At 37.3% G+C, this 24,264-nt stretch overlaps 1 protein-coding gene across 21 annotated transcripts in view; it reads right to left on the reverse strand.

The window, feature by feature from the left end:
• LRRC4C (leucine rich repeat containing 4C) overlaps window positions 1-24,264 on the reverse strand; it is a 529,117-nt gene that overhangs the window by 109,703 nt on the left and 395,150 nt on the right. Inside the window, exons 1-2 of one of the 21 annotated variants that reach the window (XM_054067057.1) lie at window positions 21,290-21,459; window positions 19,631-20,326 (exon numbers count right to left, since the gene is read on the reverse strand). The exons of 16 other annotated variants lie outside the window; for them this stretch is intronic. The gene's annotated coding sequence lies outside the window, so the exon portion shown is untranslated. Of the gene's footprint in view, window positions 1-19,630; window positions 20,708-20,980; window positions 21,265-21,285; window positions 21,460-24,264 lie in introns of those variants that run through there. 4 more of the 21 variants (XM_054067054.1, XM_054067056.1, XM_054067059.1 and 1 more) reach the window with 4 other exon arrangements.

Genomic DNA, 24,264 nt, shown 5'->3' on the forward strand with positions numbered 1-24,264 from the left:
TGCTGTCAAAATACATGTGACCTCATTTCCCTGCCTTTTCCTTCTGCTTTAAAGGAGAAATTTGTATAAACAGTATGTTTACCCTAATGTTTTCATATTGGGTTCTTCATATCTGAAAACCTATATAAAGCAACATCTGGCCACACAACTTCAACATTTCTCTTTTAAAATCTAGCTATCTATAACCATATGATTTTTATGAGGTCACCTATTACAATAGTATCTCGGTGACCTTATAAAAAAGCAGATGAATGGATGAAGAAATATTTGGGCTGGAGAAAATGGTAAGTACTGTTTACCACATCCTTACATCCACATATAAAGATCATTCACAAAGAGCAGACTAAGGCTCTTCCAAAGTGAATGAAAAGCCTACATGTCTGCAAGCATTTTATAGAAAAGATTTAATGTGAACACAATGCTAAGTCAAAAGCTTTTGATGCCAGAAGAAAATAAATACTTGTTAAAAAAATCAAAACAATTTTGCCTTTACTAGGAAACTGTATTTTAAATATCAGAAATATCTGTTATCAGTAAATTTTTGTCGAAATACTCTATATCTGCTAAAGGGGATGTGTGATGAATTTCTAGGATTTTTTTAGTCATATTCATATATTTCTCAACACATCATTTTGAAACACTTTCAAATGTCAAAGGCAATGGGAGGAAAAATACAAAGATAGTCACTACTGTGCTAATACCACATTTTCTTTCAATAGCTTCTAATATTTAGATTCTTCTCTAATGGTATCACTCTTGAAACTCTTTAATGAAGTTAATTCATTTCACTTAACGAAATGCTTATATTATCATTTTTTTCAATGCAAACATCATTATCTACTTTCAGAGTATCTTGCAACAAGTGTCTGAAATATAAGACCTTCATATCTCAGATCCCTCAACACTCTTTCCTATACTCAATCTAACACAACGGGATTTTGTGTCATTCAGCAAAATGACAAACATAAAAAATAAATCAAATAATATTAAAAAATATCTTCACATTTTATTCAGTTTACCTAACTTTCATTTTACTCGTGGTCTGTAACAAAACAGTTAATAAGGGGTTATCTAAGAGCCTTTACTGTCTTTACTGGGTTTATTTTTGGTGTCTTTTTAAATTCTTACAAGCTCTTACTGTCCATGCTGTTTCAACCCTAGGAAAATATTTTTTTTATTGATTGCTGACAGTATGATTTAAACTTATCTGTTTCACTCTCTGTCACACACACACTTTACCACATTACTCTTGAAAACCAACTATTGGCAGACTGCACTTAAGACAGTTGAGAGTGCAATAGCACTAGTTTTGCATACCTGGGACTGAGCTGCATGCTGTACAATAACAGGTAGCACTATAAACTCATGGCTGACTGATACTTTGTGTCAGAGGAAACTGCATGGAGCAGGAACTGTGGAGGGAAGAATTTACAAAAAGTACTTGGAATAGAAGCTACCTGTGTATCCTTGAAAAGCTACATGTACTGAACCAAGTCTGGAAAAAAATATCACACACAATATTATCAAAGTAATGTTAGTCTCTGCTAAGCACTAATCTTGTTTGAATTCTAAGAAGATTTTACAGTTTGGGTTTGCTTATTCCTAATGCAATGAAAGGAAACTCAGATACAAGCAGAACAAAACTCAGTCATAATACATTTCTTTCTGATAAATGTGAAGAAGTCTTACTTAAAAAATTAAACTAGCCACAGAACTTGACATGAAATTAGTAAATGTTTTATTTAGCTTTAATCTATACATTTCTGCTGTTTGGGGAGGAAGAAACAGTCAAATATTGTAACATGCACCTTTTAATAACATTGCAACAGAGGTAGAAGCATTCACTTGCTATTCAAAAAGTACATTCTGATGTACTAGGCTATATGAACTAATTTGTCATTTGATAAACTTTGGTGCTGTTTCTTCCACTGCAGCCCAGTGCACTTCAGAAAAACTGTGAGTCAAATGCTTGAAAAAAACCACAGTAAATTTAGAGATGCTAGTTATCTTTCCTCATACTTTCCATGCCTGATATGACAAAACCTGATGCATCTACATGATAGAATTTTGTAGAAAGGACAGCAAGACAGAACTAATGTGAGTGTTCACATTAAGAGATAGGAACTGTACTTTACCTGAAGATACAAAGAATAGATAAGATGAGTCAGTCTATTTTGCTTAAATAGAATTTGGTGGTTTTCTTATTAATTCACAGAACCATTACTAACTCTTGGGATAGGTATTGTGAGATAAGTGAAGGATTGCCTCAGAAAAATGAATTATTTACCCTAACTTTTCTCAAAGGCTCAATAATTTGGCAGGGGCTGTTAAATAAGAAATTATTCTCTTCACCCAGGCTCATGTTAGGGTAATTATAGGAAGCATAAGGCACAATGATACTTTCTACCTATAATGTGTAGATCCAGGAGGATTTTTTTCTGAAAATGCCATATTTTATTCTACGAAAAAGATTTTTTTTTCTCTCTTTACAGCATATGGAGAGCTCTTCAGAAAGCTGTTTTATAATAAGTCCTTCTTATAGGCCATGTCCTGACACTCAACTTCTGCCAAGAGTTGAAGAGTCTCAATAAGAATTACCATTGATGTTATGCTTACTGTTTGAATGGTCAGTCATATAAAAATACTGAATATATTTATCTTTGTCATACGACTGCAAAGTAGAGAAAGTTATGTGATTCTACTAAGGAATAGTAATAATATTCTCTATTAACACAGAGAAAATAATATATTAGAAAGTCACAGATTAGTGAACTCTAATTTATTGAATCTAGAAAGAAGCAATCTAAACCCAGAGCCATATCTTCAAATGCCACCACTTATTTCATCTCCTGAAAGAAGAGGATTCTGAAAAACTTAGGGACTGAGTCAACAGAAATGTCTTGAAGTTCCACAAGTGCAAACATATGCAATCACCATGGCTCAGTACAGGCTGAAATTTGACAAGCTGAGTAGCAGCCACGAGGGAAAGAACCTGGAGGTCATACTGGATACCAGGTCGAACACAAGCACTCTAACTAAGCACTCTCCACTGTTACCCCAAGCTTGCTAAACGGCCAGCACATCAAGGGAAGTTATTAATTGCCCTTCTCTACTTGGCTTTGGTGAGGCTGCATCTAAAATACTGGATCAAGTTTTGGGCCCCAGATTTCAAGAAGAATGTGGAGAAACTGAAGACAGATTAGAGGAAGGCTATCAGGACCATCAGGGTCTAGAGCATGTTTCTAGGAGGACAGGTTGAGGGAATAGGGCTGGGTTTGTCCGGTAGAGAGGAGGTTACAAGGCACTGCTCTGTTGGCAGCCTGCAGTCCTTTAAAGGGATTACAAAGATGACCACAGTAAATGCTTTTCAGGAGTGATGGATTAAGATACAGGCAACAGCCAGAAATTGCAGGATCGTATTTAAGACTGGACATTAGGAAAAACCTTCTCCCTTAGAAGAGTGAGGCAGCACAGGACTGAGAGGGGCTGAGGAACATATATTCTTGAAAGACTTTACAACTGAACCAGGCAAAACAAGGCCTCATTTGTTGCAGTGCTGTTGATAGCCCCGCTTCGGGTGGACAAATGGTCTTGATGATTTTCAGTGGTCCCTTCTAACTAATATTTTCTTGATTCTATGAAATTATAACAGTAGAAACTCTTGCACATTCACATATTCACAAATATTTTCTCTTAAATACATAATAAAATCAATTAATAACCTAAAATATGAATAAATAAATAAGTAGAAATGCAAAAATTTTCAGTTATTTGAAGGGTCCTTTTAGTCACCTAGGTTTAAAAAGACATCCAGAAATCTCAGGAAAGAGGAAGAAAAGAAACAGCTTTTTGGTACCTATACTTCCAACTTACAGAAGTAAGAGGGGAACAACATTATAATTTAATGCTTTAGATAGGCACAGATCTACTTTTATAGGTGTTATAAATAGATTTTATATGTGACATAATCCAATATTATGTACAATAATTAGAAGTCAAAAAATAATAATTACTATTTGGAAATAAGAGAATCCTTAGTTCTAAAACCATTTTCATTTGTTCAATAATCTTTCCCAAGGGCCTAAAAGGTGCTGAACCACTACAGCCTCTAATGGCTTTGTAATCCAATTTTGCACTTGGCTTATTATAGCAACTTGCATTTCCCTTGTATGGCTCAGTCCTACATGATGGAGAGATCTAGTCCTGATCTAGTGAAACATCCTGACTCCTCCAGGTCATACCCAGATCATGGAATCTTTAGATTATTCCCTTTCAGTAAGGATGATAAAGGAAATGAGTAGAAGAAAGAGTCTTAGTACTGCTTCCTAACACAAAAGTAAGCTGAAAAATTCTTATACAAAAGAGGTAGTAAGATGAACAGATGGAAATAAATTGTTTTCTTTATGGATTAAGGTATTGTCTGAGTTGGAACTGCAACTAAATTCCCTTGCTGGGATTCTTCCTGGATATTTCTTCCCCTACTGAAAAAGTTGAATAAGTTCACTCTGGCTTTAAATTTACTCCCATCTATACTGTAAAGTCATGCACAATAGAATAATTTGAATTTTCATGCTGGGTGATTCATACAAGTATGAGTTTTATGGTCGTTTTATGGCTTTTTGATACACTTTTTCATATTTGTAAATACACAACTACTATTTTAAGTATATTTTTTTGTTACTCTATTTGTTATTCATTAACAATAGTTTTCTAGCCAAATAACATGTATTGACAATACATGCAACACCAGTACTAAATTTTACTGTGTTTATAGTGCTCTACACAGAAGCAAGCATGAAATGTTTGCCTTTTAGGAAAAAAGCGCCCTTTAATATTAGCATCTCTGGGTTACTGCATCTTGATAACTCCACAAAACCTCCAGTCTGGTTTATATGCACAGCCACTCAGAACAGCAGCAGAAGCTACAAGGAAAAACAATTTCAGCAAATGGCAAGTTTTCTAAGAATTACCACTGTATTAAATACCTTTGGAGGATGATGGAGGAAAGGGGGAAATGGTTCTTTTAACGGATCAAGCTCCCTTTTTGGACCTAGATAGTCCATGCAAATAACGAGAACAATTACTCCACAGATTTTGATTTAATTTTCTTGGTCAGCTCTGGGACATTGCAATTTCTTCCTGATTGCACATTTGATATTAAATGATGCTAGATTTTGCTCAGTGCAAGGCAGAGAACTACCAACACAACAAGTCATGTAATATGTATGTTCTCTGTAATACTCGAATCTTAGCAAAATTAAAGTAGACTTTATGAAAGAATCAGGTAAAGAATAAAGATAAAGCATATCATGGAAATGCTGTGCATGCCACCCAGATACATTCCTGTATGGTAGGACTGGACTCGGGTTACCTTATTGTATATATATAGTCTGAATCTAGCAATAAATGCAATTGCACAGTTAAACTACTTTTATCAATTCTATTTAATAAGTGTTTGCATAGCCTGTATAAATAGGAATGCAATGTGATAGTGATCTTCTAGTTTACTAAAGCACATTGACATATAATCTAGCAACATAGTCTTTGAAAAGGCTAACATATAATCAAGATACACTAATTCTTTTTTTATTTGAAAGACAGGTCTGATGAAATACATTATTTATTTTATGTTAGGAGTCAATAGTTTTTAATGATGTTACAAAATGTAAAGTCAGTGTGACCTGCAGCTATGGAGATACTTTGAAGAGTATTGGACCCCGACCATCCTTTTTTACTTTTTGTCATAGTGCATAACAACTGTCTCTTATTTACTGAAATCTCACTTACATTTATTCAATAAGAATAAAACTTACTAGGAATAGCAACTTACACTGTTTTGGAAAGTTTATTGGTAGTGCGAGGCAAAATGCAATGAACTTTAAAAGGGAATTTACAGTTCAAAAATAGTGTGCCCTTTTATTTCAGCTCTTTCAAAACATTGCAGATTGGCATTTTAAAAATACATAGAATCATAGAATAGTATGAGTTGGAAGGGACCTTTAAAGATCATCTAGGTCCAACCCTCCTGCCATGGGCAGGGACACATCCCATTAGATCAGGCTGCCCAAGGCCCCATCCAATCTGGCCTTGAATGCCTTAGGAAGCACCATCTACATGCTTCCTAACAGAAAAGTAAGCAAGCTGAAAAATGCTTATGTAAAGAAGGTAGTAAGGTGAACAGATTGAAATAAATTGTTTTCCTTATGCAACAAGGCTACTTTGGCACCAACTTTCTGAAGGATGAGAAATGCTCAATTTAATTGACTTTCCATCTGGTAACATGATTTTACTTTTTTTCTAGAGAAGACTGATGTGCTGATCATGCTTCAATGCAAGAATATACCACTAATTAGAGCCAGCATTTTCTATTCACTTCTGTTGTATTAAGGCAATACTTATTCCGAAGAACGTTCTAGTTTTTCACCCACGTTTAGAAAACGTATTGTATACCATGGTGAGATAGTCTGATTACTGCCAGATATGAAAAAAATGCAACATGACGTTAGATAATTTTAGTCATAATGATACCATTCAGTGGAATCACAGTTATGCAATGCTCTGTTTTCATAGCATTCTGGAGTTGTGGTAGGATACTAATTTCTTGGCATTGCAGCAGGATTATTTTCATTTATGGACTCAGAGGGTGGAGGGAAATTTGCCATGCTAAATTTGAAGCAGTCCTTTAGCTTTCTACTTTCAATTCACTGTTGCACATACACTATTATCATAATAGTGGAACAACTCTGTTATTACAGAAGAGGCAAATCAGATGGATTTGAAAATCGGTGAATACCATCAGGGATTTTGAATGAAGAGTAAAGGAAGGGAGTACAGGGTGTAGGAAAGTCACATCTGAAGTAGGTCTGTGTTGTGGAATGCAAACTAAAGCAAAATGCGAAAAAGTATATCACCTTGTTCTCTTCATCAACTGGAGTTTATGAAGACATGTCTTAACCTAACACCCACGCCAAAAATAAAAATACTGTATATTTGGGAGATAAAGTCTCAATAATTTTCTTTAAATTCCTAGAGAGTCATGGTTCCGACTCATCCAATTTACCCAGCTTAATAAAATATGACCCCATGGGAGTAGTCTGTTGCAAAATTCACCATAACTCTCTCCTGCCTACAATGTGAGAAATTAATTCTGACCATGTGGCCAATTTCTCCTTTATTTGGTTCATGAATTGTTAAGGTGCCTCAATATAACTTCTATCCTTATCGCTCCAGCAACATGGAATTTAAGCAATGCACAAAATTTTTACTAAGGAACTCTGAATTACAGTAAATCTTTTCCAGGACTTTAGAAAGAGGATGAAATGATGCTAAGGGGGGAAAACTGAATAAAAAACTGAATAATTATGAGATCAGTAAACAATTCAGCAAATCACCAAAACTATTCAAAGTGCCTTTCAAACCAAAAAGATAAAGACTCTATGTTGAACATAATTGTTAAAAGATACTTAAACGTTCCAAGCAAAGGCAAACACACTGGTGGTATCAATCTAAGTGTCTTAATTGCGTTGTTGCCTCCAGAGAAAGCTCTAAGGGGGCGGGGGGGGGGGAAGAAGGAATTTAGCACTACTTTTGCCCCATCCTAGACATCTGATTGAATTTAATTTTACTGAATTTGTGATTTATAAATAGTGATTCATATATACAAACAGTAACAATGGAAACTGTGATAGGAAGCTTAAATTCAGCTAAAGGTCTGCTCTTGAAAAGCCTTTCTCAAATAAACAGTTTTTACTCAGCAGAGTCTTTCTAATTCAGTAGGAGATGCCTTCCTATGCAAATTCACGTCAACTGGCAATGTGAGAAACTGAGACATCACCAAGCCCTTTGGTGGCTGGGAGGTTCCCAGGGGCAGGTTAGTCACAGTAAATTGCTCTTAGCTGTGAATTTTGTTTTCCTCCTGAGACTTTGAATCTCTCGACCTCTGAGTCACATTTCAAAGTCTGCATACTCTCCTAGACTCTATCTGCTCATTGGCACAGGAGGGAGGAGATGAGTGTCTGCATAAGTAGAGGTTAGGTTGAAAGGAAATGATTGGATATCAGGGAATTCATTACCATTTCAAAAATGATACATGATTCCAGTTGCTGACTTTATACCTTTCTGTACATGTTTGCTATGACTAGATAAAAAAATGCAACAAAAAGCAGCAAAGCAAGTATTGTCATAACTAAATACCTCCCACAAAAGTAAAAGTGAGCTGCATCAGGTCCTAACCCTTAACACAGTCAAAATTCTTACAGCCACTTGCAGATATATACCATGCTTGGCAATTAGCTGTCTAGATCTTTGACACTGAATTGATCTTAACCTTCCACTACAGCAAAGTATACTGTTCCCAGGGTTTGAGGAAAAAGGAAAACTATATATTCATGGAACTCTACAGGGACGTGATTTCTCTACTAAATGCACAACAAATTGACACAAGAAGTCAAATGGAAGCAGCCAAAGTTGTGAGTTAAGAAATAAAGGAATTTATGGTTTTAATGTTTGTGAACTACTGCAACATTGACAGAGAAGATAAAATTTCAGTGTCCAGGGAAAAGAGATTTGGGCACTGTGCAACCATTCCAGTGCATAAATTGAAAATAAATGAATAATAACTTCAGTATAAAATTTGTAAAAGCCTAAATAGTTTTGACTTGAATACTCCTTATTCACTTGGTTAGAGCTAGAATATCAAAGTGATATTTGAATAAGCTCTTGTTTGCAAGTATTTACTCATAAGAGTAAGAATTGGCAGGCTTGTGATCTTGCTTAACTTTAAGGAAGGAACTGTTTGTTTATTTGTTTGTTTGTTTATTCAAGTCAGTTTATGCCTGAGGTAAAATAAGCCAGAAGGGAAAAAAATCACTAAGAGTCTGAATAAAAAATAGTAGTATCATGAAATTGCTGGCAGATCAGGAAAAATATTTTGTGATAATAGAAGGATAAGAAAGAAGTTCTTGGCCTATGTCACCAGACTTTTTTCATTAATGGAATATTTAAGGATAAAAGATATACATACTCCTTTGTTTTCCTCTCTTACTTCTGCACTGAAACACTGTTTTAGGTACGTTGGTACTGAGTGCTTACAAATGGCTTTTATTCAAGAATTGTGCTTACAAAATGGCTTTTATTCAAGGACTTTCCGTGCAGCTGAAAGCTGAAGTTCACAAAATCTCTTTTAAATCCCACACTCACTTCTTAAATTATACTAAACTTGTTTTGATGTCTAAACTCTTACAAATAGTGAGCTCTGGCTGCATAAATTGTGGAAGGATCTGTCCTGCAATATGCAATAGTAATTTCTCCTAAGTTACAGATAGGTAAAATTGAGCACATAGAGTCTGTGTGATTTGTTTCAGACAAGTCAGAGGCCACACAAAGACCAGAGTCAAGTAATCTCTAATACTGACCACTACAGTACACAAGACTGTCCATTCTACTATATATAAATGTCTCTCTTAATTTCATTTTCCCTTAAAAAGATATCATTTGAAAGGTAGAGGGGTGAAAGACGTGATATTTTTTTCTGATTCTTGGGAGAAGTGGAGGATATTTTCATTAATTGTTTTGAAAAAAAAATAAAATAAAACCTTATTAATTCTTAAATATTTCCCAAAGCAGTTACTTTTTTACCCAGCTGCCATACAGTCCATGTTATAATTCTCCCAAGATCTATGACTGACGTGTGGAGATTTCTATCCTCTTACACAGACAGATACAGGGAAGCAAGTGTTTTGCCAAATATATAAAAAATCCAATTTACCCGCTATTTTTCAGAAATGCAGCCACCAGTGCAAAGAACCATCACTTTAATGTACCATAAGGCCAAACGCACTCCATAACTTTCAAGGATAATCTACCCTCTTAAACACACATACATACACTTATACGAAGACATAGCTTTAGAAGTAGTCGTCAACCAACTCATGCCAGTGAAATTAATCTGACAGCTCCTCTAGTACATTTTTTTCCTAAATATAGAATTTACTTTAGTTTCAATGAGGCTTCATTCTGGTCTGTAGCTCCATCTGCATGGAAAAACTGGCAAGAACAGAATTGCAACTTGCAAGTTTTAACTTTTCATTAAAAAGAGGTTAGAAACAGGCAACTGCTAGCTTGCCTGCAGACCTCAGACACCTCCCTCCCCCAGTTGCCATGATTATTTAGTAACAGTCCTAATATTCAAGAGAGCTCTGGCACTTAAGGTCTCTTTGGAAGCTTTGCACAAGAAAAAGAGCTTCTGAACTCTGCTGCCACAGGAAGAGGTTGGGCTATTGACAGACCACATCCGAAAATGAACTCTAGTCAAGGAGTGAGGAGCAGCCCAGACAAAGCTGGATTTCCTGGTAAGCAAACTGAATCCACGTCAGCCTCCTCATTTGGCTGGTCCCACAGTAGGTCAATGGTTTGAAAAGTGGTTAGGTGAGGCTACGGCAAAGGTATTTGGAGAAGGGACTGAGAGAGAGAAAAGAGAAAGGGACCATCTTAGACAGTGTCTGCTAGATTTAGATGCTTTGTTTTTCTGGTTCCCAAATGGTCACCTATTGTAATAACTTAATGGAATGATGATGCAAAAATTTAGCTACACTTAATTCATTTCTTATTTGATTGAAAATGTAAGGAATAAAATATTTTAAAGTGTAAGGAATGAAACATAAAGCATTGCACAAGAAAATGAGGAATATGCAAGAGAAGGGTGCCTCACAAAGTGAAAAAAAAAAACACCAGAGAAGCTGAGAGTACAAACAAAAAGATTATGAGGAAATTTTCCTAGATTATCAATTTGGTAAGATTTCCTTAGAAGAGGGAGTTACTGTCTTCTGTTGGAGCTGTAAGGGAGCAGTAAGGAATACGTAACCGCCTTCCTTGAATATCCATGATGATGCTATATGAAACAGATGTGGAATAATGAGTGAGAATTAAGGGAAAATATGAATTTTCAAAATTCTGATTACTACACTGACAATTCAGACATTCTTAATCAGTATTAACAGTGCTTTTGTATAATGTAACTTAATACACAGTACCCATGCTAGTTCTCTTAGTGCAAGCTCAGCACAGGTTAGCGTCTTATGACATCAACATTATTTTCCCACATAAGCAAGCATGTGAGATAACTGAATCCATTTTTTAAATCCCCAGGGTACAGTAAAGGGTGCAAAAAGGAGCACAAAAGCAAGGTCCACAGAATATCAGGTACAGAAATATAACCTTGTTTCTAACGTCATGCTAATCTTCCTAAAGTTAGTAATATTTGAATGGTCAGTAGTAGTCCCTACAGTATTGAAAAGGGGCGATGTTCTCTTTAAAGGATTCAAGTTCCCACTATCTTGCATACACCCATTTCCACCTATGTTAGGAGAGCATAAAATATTTGTCAATTTTGTACCATCCGAATTCTAATGTCACTCAGTGATAAATGTCAATACATGCCACAAAGAGAATCAGCCATTTATATGTTCTCTCCAATCAATTTTTCTCATAATTATTCTCAATTTAGAAGACAGGTCTTTTGGAAGCAGCACCATTGGATGCATTTTTTTCTTTCATTTCCTATAGGCAATAATCAACTTTATCCTTGCCACAAGAAAATGTTTTCTAGATAATAAAAAAGATGCGATACCTTTTATGATATAAAATTATGTATAGTTCTCTGACCATCTTGATGACATTTTACTGCAGCTGCATGAGATTTTCATACATATCCCCAAAACTGAAATTCCACATTAAAAATTACTATTATTTTTTCTACATGATATGGAAAGTTATTTAAGGACTATGCCATTTTCTGCCACGGTTTGATTCAGCAGTCTTTAATAGATACCTTCAGGCTTTTACTTAATGTATATAGCTCGGTCTTCAGGGCCAGCTACTCAGTGAAATATACATTACAGAAAGAGGGATATCAACATGAACATTCACTGAAGGTGAGTGTTTTTGAACTCTTTCCAGTTCAAAAGAGAAATTCATTAGGATTTTTATCCTCTGCACCATATGCAGTCATAATTCACATGGGCGTTAAATATAATAAATCTCTTATTGAAGGAGTAGACTGTGCACTTCATAGGAGCAACCTGAAAGGCTAATGGGGTCACTATCCTTCCCCTTCAGCAGCTCTGTCTTCAAGAACCCTAACAAAAATGTACCTCAGCTCTTTAAATGATGTAACAAATAGAAAAGCTTGCCTCTGGAAAAATAATGTATAACCACTTGTAGAAGAACCTGCCTGTCCAATAAGGGCTCGCAAATAGAGTACTGGCAGAGAAAATTATTGTAAAACCAAACAGCTAAGTAAAAACCCTTAACACAACATGTATGCCCTTTGGCAAAGAAACTCATGGAATTTAATACTTTTTTTTGCACACTTCAGATGAAACTCACATGCAGTGAGGGAGGGAAAAATACGTTTCCCTAACAAGACCCTTTCCTGTCTTTGTAGATCCTCTTCTGTAGCTTTTAAAAGGCAAATCATAACATTTTTGTTAACTTGATTATAACTGTTACAATATTCAGTAATTGATGTGAAAAGGTAAGGCACACAGATTACAGTGTCACCAAATTCTCCTAGCCATGACTGAGAATTCAGACAAAAAATATGACAGTTTACAAAATAGCTGGCTTTGTTAATACAGATAGAGTCTTTCCTGAGGCAGTAACAAAGGCCAGATTACTTAGTGAACCCACCAGTTATTACATCATATACTGATCAAAAAGAAGCATTTATACTTGGAATGTCATCAGGCACCACAAAAGGAATACGGAACATTTAGAAATTGAAAAGTTTATGGTGCATTAATTCAAAAAAATTATTCAGGTTGCAGATTCATAGAATAGTTTGATTTGGAAGGAACCCTTAATGGTCACATAGTCCAACTCCCCTGCAATGAACAGGAATGTCTTCAAACAGATTAGTTTGCTCAGAGCCCCATCCAACTTGGCCTTGAATGTTTCCAGGGATGGGGCAACTACCACCTCTCTGAGCAACATGCTCCAGTGCCTCACCACCCTCATTGTGATAAATTTCTTCTTTCTATCTAGTTTAAATCTGCCCTCTTTTAGTTTAAAGACATTAAGCCTTGTCCTATCACAACAGGACCTGCTAAAAGTGTTTGTCCCAATTTTTCTTATAAGCCCCCTTTAAGTATTGAAATGCCCCAATGAGGTCTTCCTGGAGCTTTCTCCTCTCCAGGCTGAACAACCTCAACTCTCTCAGCCTTTCTTCATAGGAGGGTTGTTCCATTCCTCTGATTGTTTTTGTGGCTCTCTCTGGACCCACTCCAACATGACTTTCCTGTACTGAGAACTCCAGAGCTGGATATACTACTCCAGGTTGAATCTCACCAGAGCAGAACACAGTGGTAGAATCACCTCCCTTGACCTGCTAGTCACATTTCTTTTGATGCAGGTCAGAATACTGTTGGCCTTCTTGGCTGCAAGCACATATTGTTGGCTCATGTCCAGCTATTTATCCACCAGAACCCCCATCCTTTCTCAGCAGGGCTGCTCTCAATTCCTTGATCCCCTAGCCTGTATTGATACCAGGGACTGCCCCAACTGAGGTGCTGGAACTTGCACTTTGCCCTGTTGAATTTCATGATGTTCACAGACTCACTTCTCAAGCTTGTCCATATCCCTCTATGTGGCATCCTGTTGCTCAGAAAAGTTAAATGTACCATTCAGCTTGATGCCACCTGAAAACTTGCTGAGTGTGCACACAGTCCCACTGTATATGTCATTGATGAAGATATTCATAGAATCATAGAATATTTTGGGTTGGAAGGGATTATCTACTTCCAACCCCCCTGCCGTGGGCAGGGACACCTTCCACTAGGTCAGGCTGCTCACAGCCTCATCCAAACTGGTCTTGAGAATCTCCTAGGATGGTATAGAAACAAGCAAAGGAATGTAAAAGGAATTAAACTGGTCACATGGAAGAGTTACTACAGAACCAGCTAGCTCATACATATTGCAGTGCTGCATTAGGACAGGAAAATGGGCATTAGTGAATAAAAATCAAAATAATCCTTTTAATTAATTATCTGCAAGATAGAATTCTCACTTATTAGTTTATAGAGATACTGTCATCCTGGCCTCTTCCACCTGTCCACTAATAGTTGGGCTTAGAGAATAAAACTGAAGTAAAATGTTGGTCTAGAGCTGATGAAGACCCAAGAATAGTGAAATTTTCATCTCCAGCTCCCTACTTCAAATTTCAGTCAAGACAACGGTATCTGATGGGCTTTAATAATTTGATGAGTGCGTAGTAACACAGTGCATAATAAGTAAGGTAAGTACCTCCCGTCCCCATCACAGCTGGCCAACTTTTTTCCATCTTAAACATGCTGGAGAAAGTTCAAAATACACAAACAGAATTAGTGCCTGTTTAAAGTCTTAACTCGGTCTTTTGCTTAAGGTCATGACTACAGTACAATAATAAAAAGTGTGAGGAAATCTGCACTCTTATTATTCGTCTTGCACGCCCCTCATCGATAAACAGGCTCTTCATATGCTTGGCTTGATTTCCCACGTAACATGGTATGGTATGAGTGAAGTGATTATTGACATGAAAGTGAAGAAAGGTTTGTAGGTGAAAATAAAATATGTTGGAGATCTAAATGAAATTAATACTTCTCAAAAATTACTTCCACTGGTTTTCAGGACTAGGTCTCACCCTTAGAGCAATCATTCTTCAATACATAGTGAAGGAAATGCACCAACTCCAAGGTGTTCTCTAAGTCAGTTGTCCACATAAACGTGAAAAGAAACTACATTCATGCTTCTCATTATTTTAATGCATAGGACTGTACAAATCCCATACATGCCAAATAACTGAAAAGAGTTTACAGAAATACAAAGAGGATTACTTAAACGCTCTGAATTGCTGCTGGTTTGCACACAAAAACTCATTCACTTAACTTATCTTCTTGCAATACTTCTGAGTAAGCTTTATCTAGTTGCATGTGAAAACATTTTTTGTTGGAGATTTTGCTTTGGTTTGGGGTTGACTGGTTTCCTTTTTTAATTCTCCTAGTTTCCTCGTTATATTGCTCCCCCACAGTCTGACATAACAAGTACAAGCTCTGCAACAAATACTCTGGGAGATTTCATTCAGTGGTCTGATGTTGCCTCTTACCCTTACACAAGCAGCAAGGGTAAATCTTGTCTGAGCACAGTGAAAACAGAATGTAAAGAGTTCTTACAGTGGTGTTAGTATTTAAATTTACAGAAGTTCTGAAATATAGCTCAAATGCACTTTAATCTGCCCAAGGAATAGATTCTGACCTGGGAAGTTCATTGCTGTTTCTAATTGTGAGTGACTGCTACACTTTGCTTGCCTGCAGCTATCCAATTACCATATCATCACTGCACAAAATATTGTAATATGCTTAATGTCCTAATAGCAAGAGCCTCACGTTCCACTTCTATCCAACAATTTCATCCTAATTGTGTTTCCAACATATTCGCCAATAACAAGGAAGAACATACAGATATATGCAACAGATAGCAGCATTAAAACACCTTTTTCTACTGCTGTGCAAAGTTCTGTGGAGATACCTCTAGTTGTTATGTATGTTAAGAGAGAGAAAAACAGAGAGGAGGAAGAAAGGCTTAACTCCAGAAGTGGAAAACATGTAACTTGTGCCCTGATATATTGCTATGGCAACATTTAGACAATTAACAGAAAGCCTTGCAGAATTCTGCTCTTGCTTCCTTGGATACCAAATGTAAACCCTGGTTCTCTTCTATTGTGTGCAGGCAAAAGCATCTGATTTTTGCCTTTTCTTCTAACACATAGCAAAGTATCCGGGCCCCCCTACCATGAAATATGCATCAATTCACTTCCATATACTGCAGCTTGTGAATATGCAATTAAAACACGACTGGCACACTCATCTCCCCCCCTTCCATCCCCCTTTTTGTCACCTAAGAGAAAAACCAACCGTGATAGCACAGCTAAATAACACATATCCTTTTCTGAAAAACATCATTAAAAAAAACACTCCAAAATGTCACAAGCCAAGCCCCAATATCTTCTGCCATTGCAGGAAATGGATGCAAGAACCTATCTAAGGGCAGCTTCTTGCTCACTCTGGACTCATGCAAACTGCAAGGCTGTTTTCCAGACCACCATGTCTCCTGCTATTACCAAATATTTCTCATCTCATTTGTCCTGTGGGGTAATGCTTTACAAGGTAAGGAGGCTTGGTTTTCATTGATTTTCATACAGCTTTGGATAGATGGGGATGCAGAAAGAAGGCACCTGTTAATAGTAGCCCAAAAGTCCGGTCATCTTGACTACTCTAGAAATGACTTGGTAATTGTTAATTGTGTATCTTCAGAGTAATTTTCCTCCCAGATTACAAGCAGTACCAATTCCAGCATCCTTCTTTCCCTCCTCTTTCCCTCACTAGCAATCAGAAATAAAAGGATATCTCCAAACCACAATGAAGGCACACTGGCAAGACTGATACGAGGCCTTTGCATGCTGCTGCTGTGCACAGTGCACTCCTTCTGAATATATTGCAACTTCACCTGTGGATAGCTTGGTTTGTGAGTTTCCACCAGCACCAAGCTCTCTCTAAATGTGCTTAAATTCAAAAGCACATTTAAAAATTCAAAACCTTCAAACCACCATTCAAAACCTTCCTGTCTTATATTGCTACAAGAAGAATCTTCATGTCAAATCTTCAGGCTGGGAGATACTGTGACACAAAATTTGCTGCACCAGCAAACTGAACATGCTCCTATCCTAGATTAGCTCACATCATTCCTGACATGTGGAAAGACATGGCCTAGCTATCATTACCACCTACCATCTGCCAAGAGTATCTGAAGTTTGAGATGCATGATCTTTGACCTTCTGATGAAGAACTAGAACAAATGGAACAGAACCTTCCAGAATTCTCTTTCTTTCTCTGCAAGCATTTTGTGCCTAAATACACACATAATGATTCCCTTTCCAGTACCAAAATCCCAGATGCCTGGGGTCATTACAAAAATGATTGTCCATAGTTTGAAGAGAAGCCTGCCAGACTAGCATATGCTGTTGAATGATACACCTGTGCTCAGGCACATGCAAGGGAAGTAGCAGAGACAGCCAGCTCTTGATTCTGCGTGAGGCATTTTGTTGCTCCTCACTTACCTGGATATTTGGATTGACTTTTTTGTCACTTATTTTGTGATCAGCTCTTTGGGCTCTGCATATGCTCCAGTAAAAAGGCTGAAAAATGCTATACTTATTCCCACTTTGAGAGTGAATTAGTTAAACTCTGGGTTGTTCTGTGTGTCTTTTGGCTACTGTATTAAGGGAATGATTCACTGAAGTGTGAAACTGTTGCCTCTTTAGAAGCAGACATGCATCCCCAGCTTTTTAATGTTGACAAGGTTTGCCTATTTCAGCCCATACTGGTAGTTAAATTTTCCCATTTCTTCCTTAATCGCATCAAGAAAATCCTCCTGCTAGTTATTTTACAAAATGAATGAGGCACCTATGGCAGCTTTCTGTTGTCAAAAACTGGACTTGCTCTCTCAAATTTTCTGTTTATGTTTTCACTTGACAGCAATCCAGGTAAAAGCTTGGAGATGCCTTTTCCTTAGCCAGCTTCTTTTTCCTTCAGTAATTACTGAGGAGCAGCTTAACATAAATTTAGCTGCTCTGTTACAGCAAGTGCTGATGTAAGTGTAGCCCACAATAGAGCACACACTTATAATGATACATGAAGGAATGGATAACACAGTTTTTTGCTTATTTTCAGATGCTGAGAAACTTATTACTCATTTCATGTCCCACCAGGAAACATGTGCCCAGAGAAATAAATGAGGCTAAAACACTTCATACTAAACTGATTTAGCTATACTCAGAAAGACAAGAGTAATTGGAGCTGGAAGGAACAATTTTTGCTGTGCCTGCTTCCTTCTTTTTCTGAACACTGCAGCACAAAGGGTCTGATTTATTCACGTGGCCAAACAAAATTTCCCAGAGGTTTCCTTAGGAGTAGAATTGCACCCTAAAATCTCAATTCTTTAAAAGTAGCCAATGTTTAAGACATAACACCTCCAAGCAGAAGCACATGGGACACACAAAGGTTTCATTTCCATTATGCTAGAAGATTCAGGAAGTTCACATGAAGTAACAGTGGTGATGCAAGTGAATGCAGGAAGAGGGGAAAAAAGGAAGATGCCAACATTTATGTATGTATTTATCTGGGGAAGTTAGAGCTCTAGTTTGTATTGCTTCATACAGGAAGCTTGTAAAGGGGGAAATGTTGCCAGAAAAAAAAAAATATTAAAATCTAGCTCTACCAACACCTTTCCTATCCCTTCCTATTCTCCCCTCCTTAAGAATACTGCAGCTAGACAAAAGGAAAATGAGTGGTAAATCTAGTTCTGCACCTTGCCTGTTCAGTGGCTCATTTAATTAGCGTTTTCTCTCTCTCTCTTTCTCCCCCAGTTCTGACTTAATACTTTCGTCAGGCACCTCTACATGTAAAGGCCAAGGCTGATGAGAGCAGAGGTGAGGGAGGAGAAAAGGGATAGAAAGAGAAATAAAACTCTATCTACAAGATAAACAGTCGTGCCAGAAGAGAGGACGGAAGTGGCATTCCTCACCACAGGAAAACAAGGACCTCTCTTCTAAACACCATTTTATTCTACATCCTCACACCCCATTTCTCTAGGAATTCAAAGGCATTTGGGGGTCTGTTAAACATCATTGCTAATCTATGAACCCCATCACCTACACGTCACATTTAAATTATTTGCATTATCATTACATTAACAAAAACCTCCTAACACCACAGTATCCTCTCTCACTGTTTGTCAGTCAAAGTAAATCTTCAGTTGCCGTGGAAGTCCTAGGGGAGTCTGAAGGATTCACCACAAAATCACAAAATTTTCCTAGGAGATCTGGAGGGCATGGGTGTTTAATACAGCAGTTTCCTAGGCTCCCCTTCAATAGAAGAATGTCCTCTCTCTGGCTGTTACTGCTGTTTCTTAGTGATGGAGTGTAAAACATACCATTTCTCTCAGAAGCACTTCCTAAAAATCCATTAAAACCTCTTGTCCTACACCCCTCTACTCCAGCCAAATGCCATCTTTCACCTCCCTGCTTAATTATAAAAATTTCCTGCTAATACACCATGTTGATCTGCAATGTCAGACTGAATACCAGCATTCAAACCTGAGCCTTTCTCTATTTTAAATACTTACTAAATATATAAACAAGCAAACCTCCTCTGTGCATCTAATTCTATGCAACTTGCATCCAGTTGCATAGACTGGGCAATCAGGCAGCACCCCCCACTCACTGCAGAGGCTTTCTCAAAATATTCCATTGCTAATGGCCATTTACAAATGCTATACATTTGTGCAGGCAGGAATCCGCAACATCCTACCAAGGTTAGAGTTTTACCAAGAGGAACATTGAAGCTACTGTGAGAATTCAGATATGTCCTCGTTCTTCCCCTTCTCCCTTCCTAGCTGCCCCCCTCCAGCCATTATCAGAATCTAGTCAGATTCTTTATTCAGGTGGGGGAAATACCAAGAAAAGAGGGATAAGGAAGAAGGAAGAGAGGCAACAGGGTATGCTTCCTTTTCTAAAAAATAATATAATGGAAAGTGTACTTACTGTCTCCTCAAAGACCATCCAGCTGGAAATCCGAGTGGTTACGAAAAGCCAGGGTGAGGGAGGGGTTAGAAAACTATTTCATCTCAGCAACCACACCAAAATAAAAAACAAGAAAGAAAATAAAAATAAAGGATATCCAATTGCAATCTCCCAACAATTTCTGTCCATACAGGTGCCAATCCAACCCAACACTGCTGAACTCTCCCCCTCCGGCAATTTTGCTTTCTTCTGCTCTGCTCTTTATTTTTTCTGTGGCTTTCAACTTTCCTGCTTAAAATTGCTGTAGTGGTAACGTTGATGTTTGCCTTCACTGGAGAAGAGTGGTTTAAAGTAACAGGAAAAAAACAAAAATCCTTGCAGAGGATGATCCTTCTCCTTTCTGAAACTTTTCATTCCACTGTAGATCCTTTGCTTAGTTTCCTTTTTCTGAGGTTTTCTGCCTCTCTGGCTCCTCTGATCTCCATTGCTCTCTATTTGGTTTTTTTTTCTCTAGAGAGCAGAAAAGGCTGTATTTCTTTTTAGGCAAACCTCCATTCGTATTCTTTTAATGTAATTTTGTTGTGACTGTTAAGATCCAGGTCTTGCCAGGCAATTTTCTTCTTGCCCCTTCTTTGCTGCACTATCAATAATCCAATCTGTGTGTCTCCACAATTGAACGGGGATTCCCATTCTTCTTTTTCTCTATTCCCCACACTCCTTTAGAAAAGAATCTTCTTTATAATTTAAATTTTTATTTGTGTCTGTCAAAACAATAAACTTTTTGTCTCTCTTCCCCCTCTCCAAAGATCTGATTAGATTTCCAATCACAACCCAGTGCGCAATTGTATTTTTGATTTCAGCAAGAAGCCAGCAATCCACAGCATCAGCAACCTCTCCTCGCTTCAAACTCAACGTTATATCCTTTTGCCTTCCCTCCAACTCCTCTGCATTTTCATAATATCACATTAAATGGAATGAAGGAGGGAGGGAGTAGAAAAAAATTCAAGGTTCCCACCAGCTGTCAAGAATAAATCCATCCCCTCGTTATTTTTTAAACACTTGGGATGGGTGTTTTCAACGCCCACTCTCCTCTTTACCCCCCTCCTTCTCCCCCCCACCTCCCCCACTTTTCAAAATCTTTCTGATGTTAAAACTCCCCCCACCGGGCACAAAAGAAGCATCTTAGCTTTGTCCTCTTAGCTGTAAATTTCACAAGCTCCCTTTGCTTTTCATTTCAGCTTCCTCTCCATCTTTTGTCCAGCAGCTATACAGACCCAACAGCACCCAGACGGATAAACTTCTATTTTTCCTTTGAGGGGAGAGAGAGGAAGAAGGATAAAAGCTCTCCAGTCTCTGCCTCCCTTTTCCTACCTTTCTCAATTTCAGTGTAGGTCTGATCTCATTTTCATGCTGAGCCTGGTTTATTTCAGATCTACAACTTGGATTTCCCTTCTGCACAGCACTGAGTTAGTCTCCCATCTTCTTTCACATGCCGGTTATCTTCCCCCTTTTCTTCCTGCCTTCCTGCCTCCCTCCCTTCCAAGATGACATATTCCCAGGAGCGCAGCGGCTTCTTCCATTTTTTAGTTTCATCCCTGAAATGCATAGCTCTTTGCAGAGCCGAAACCCTTCCTCCCTCCCATTAGCTTCAGAATTCTCGCTGTGTGTGCATGTACCTACGCGTGTATGTATACATCCAGTTCCTGACTGCTGCTGTTGTTGCTGCTGGGAGTATCTCCGCTTTTCTGTCGCTCTGGCTTTCCCTTACTCCCCACGCTTCAGTGGCACCCTAGGATTTGCAAATGTCCCAGGGCCAGTCTTTCTGGCTACACGCCTCCTTCTCCCCTTCCGTTCTCTCCCCTCTTTCTCTTCCCCATATCCCCGCCTTCTTTCCCCCCTACACTACACCACCCCACCCCACCCCTCTTTTTTCTCTGCTTGTGATCAGTAAAATACAATTACCCAATTACCTCCCATCATCTTAGTACTGATTGGTCAATTGCATTAACACTTGATGTCAGGGAAAGGGTATAGGAACTGCTCCGATGTGGCACTGCTGCCACCTGGTTGACAGTCTAGGAACAAATTCAAGCTTATCTTTGGAAGTCTACATGTCAGAAAGAAGTAATTGAAAATCAAGGGATCATCTTAAGGAAAAGAATGTCAAAAATATTTTCTTAAAAGCTTTCCTGATTCTGACAGTTCAACAAGTACCAGTCTAGCCACTGAAGCAGAGGGAATGACAGTAAAATGAAATGAGGTATAAAGCTGACTTTGCAAAAGAAGTACATAAGCAACTAGTATTCACAGGTACCAACTCTAGCCATAGATGCAGAAGAACGACAATAAAATTAAAAGAGGTATAAAGTTATCTGTAACAGTGTAAATAATTGTAACATTGTAACAGAGCAAATAATTTGCATGGAAAGACCATCTGGTTTTTAGTTACAGAAAAGAATGTTTGTTCTAAACTTGTATACAAATGAAAGTAATTTAAAACTCCATTTTGGCAGATGTTCCAGGCCAAAAACCCTACAAAGTGCTTCAAGGTTTCAGTGGGTGTAAGTGATGCTCCAGTGAGCTAAGTGACAGCAACACAATGGTAAAATGTCTAAGCTCTAGGCTCATCTGCTGCACTTTGATTAGAATAATTTCTGACCAGGATTTTTCAGGTTTCTAAACTGACTCCTTAATTTGGGCTAGTAAAGTACTGACATGTTTGTTGTATACTTAACTACTTGCCAAAGTATGCCTAGATGTACTTATTTATGTTAACTAAAATGCTCAGATTTGTGCTTGTGTTTTGTTTTTTCAGGGACATAAATTCAATAGAAATTTTAGAGAAAGCTTTGCATATATAAAGTCAGATACAATACCTTCTCCAGGATCAAGGGAAACATAATATAGATGATCTATGTGCCAGCATTTGTCTCTCTCAAATTCAGAAAGAAATTATTTATAGATCTAACTCCTCCACACAACCACCAAAAAAGAATTAGTCAGGCGCTTTCATGGTAATTATAGGAAACTTCATATATTAAGGAGTAACGCTGAGTTATTCCATACATGCAATAATATAGCTAGTTTTTGCTCAGTCCTCTCTCAAACAGCCAAGTTACATTTGGTGTTGTGGCTTTACCCGGCAGGTAGTTAAACACTACAGTCATTTGCTCACCCTCACCCAGCAGGATGGGGGAAAGAAACAAAAAAAAGTAAAACTCATAAGTTGTGATAAAAACAGTTTCATAGGTTAGAAAACAATGGGAATAATAATGATAATAATGACAATAACAGCAACAACAATAATCATAAAAGACTATACAAAAGAAGTGATATGCAATACAGCACTAAAACCACAGCATTATACCAGCTACTAAGAAGAAAATTAACTATATCCCATCTGAAACCAGATTATTTAACATCCTTACTTAGCCTTCAACTTTAGTGTGAAATCAGCTTACTTGAAAAAGAAAGAGAAGAATTTTTTAAGTTATGTCATGTTATAAGTTTTTCTAGAATTAGAAATTCCATAAGTTCAGTCAAGTAACACTTAACTGAATCATCAACATTGACTTCCAGATTAATTTTACTGACTCAGCAGGCTTTCTGGTGAGAAAGTTCTACTAGATGTAAGTTAAGCAGCTAGAACTCGGTCCGTAATCATTCTTAGAACATTTAGCATCTGATCTTACTATCACTGAAATTAATGGGAAACACAAATTACCTACAGTGGGTGAAAGATGTAGTATGTAATGAGTAACGCAAACGTAGTGATCTTTCAAGAACGCTAAAAAAGACTTCGGGAATTTTAGAGGAAGGCTGCAAGTGTGATAGGAGATGAAGTTGCTGACAAGTAACAGTCTTTTTCTCAGTTGGTGAGCTTATTTTATTCCCATCTGATTCATTGATACCACTGATGTATTTTGGGCCTCCATACATCATATAAGAATCTTTTTATTGTCACTGCTTAAAATCCAAAAAACCCCAAAGTTGTTCCTTTTCCCAGAAGGATAAAACCATCACAGTGTAATATATATTTTCTCCACTGTTTCTTTAAAAATTACTGGAACGATTTCCTGCTAATATTAAAGAGTCTGTGAGAAAAAATGAAGGTTTCTATAACTGAATTAAATCTATACATGGGAGTCAAAAACAGAAGTCACAGAGATTTTGGGAATCTAATAAGAACCTAAGACACAAGCAGCTGCAATAGCTGCATTATCTCTGTGGATACAAACTACTATTTCAATTTTGATGGAAATTTGCACATTTTGTGGTTTTTATGTAATTCAAATTATATCAAAATACACATTTCTAACATGTCAGTACTTAAATAAATGTATATATGTATACACAAAAAGATATTTGTTGGCATAGATGTGACTAGATGCAAAATCAGTATCAAGATTTTAATACCCTGTAGTATAATCTCTCTTAAAATTTTTTTACTATAACAATTACACTTTAGCATCCAATGAACTTAGAAGATAGAATGATTACTTTCTTAGAACATAAATTTAAAGCAATCTAATTTGTGATATTTGTGAGATGACAGCATGCTATATGAAACGGTGAATATCCTTTTACTAAAAAAAAACTAAAAAACATCTGTTTTACATGTCTGCATGCCACCTATTTAAAACAAACATTTTAGT

The sequence above is a fragment of the Cuculus canorus genome, chromosome 5 (assembly GCF_017976375.1).
Source record: "Cuculus canorus isolate bCucCan1 chromosome 5, bCucCan1.pri, whole genome shotgun sequence".
NCBI classification, from domain to species: Eukaryota; Metazoa; Chordata; class Aves; order Cuculiformes; family Cuculidae; genus Cuculus; species Cuculus canorus.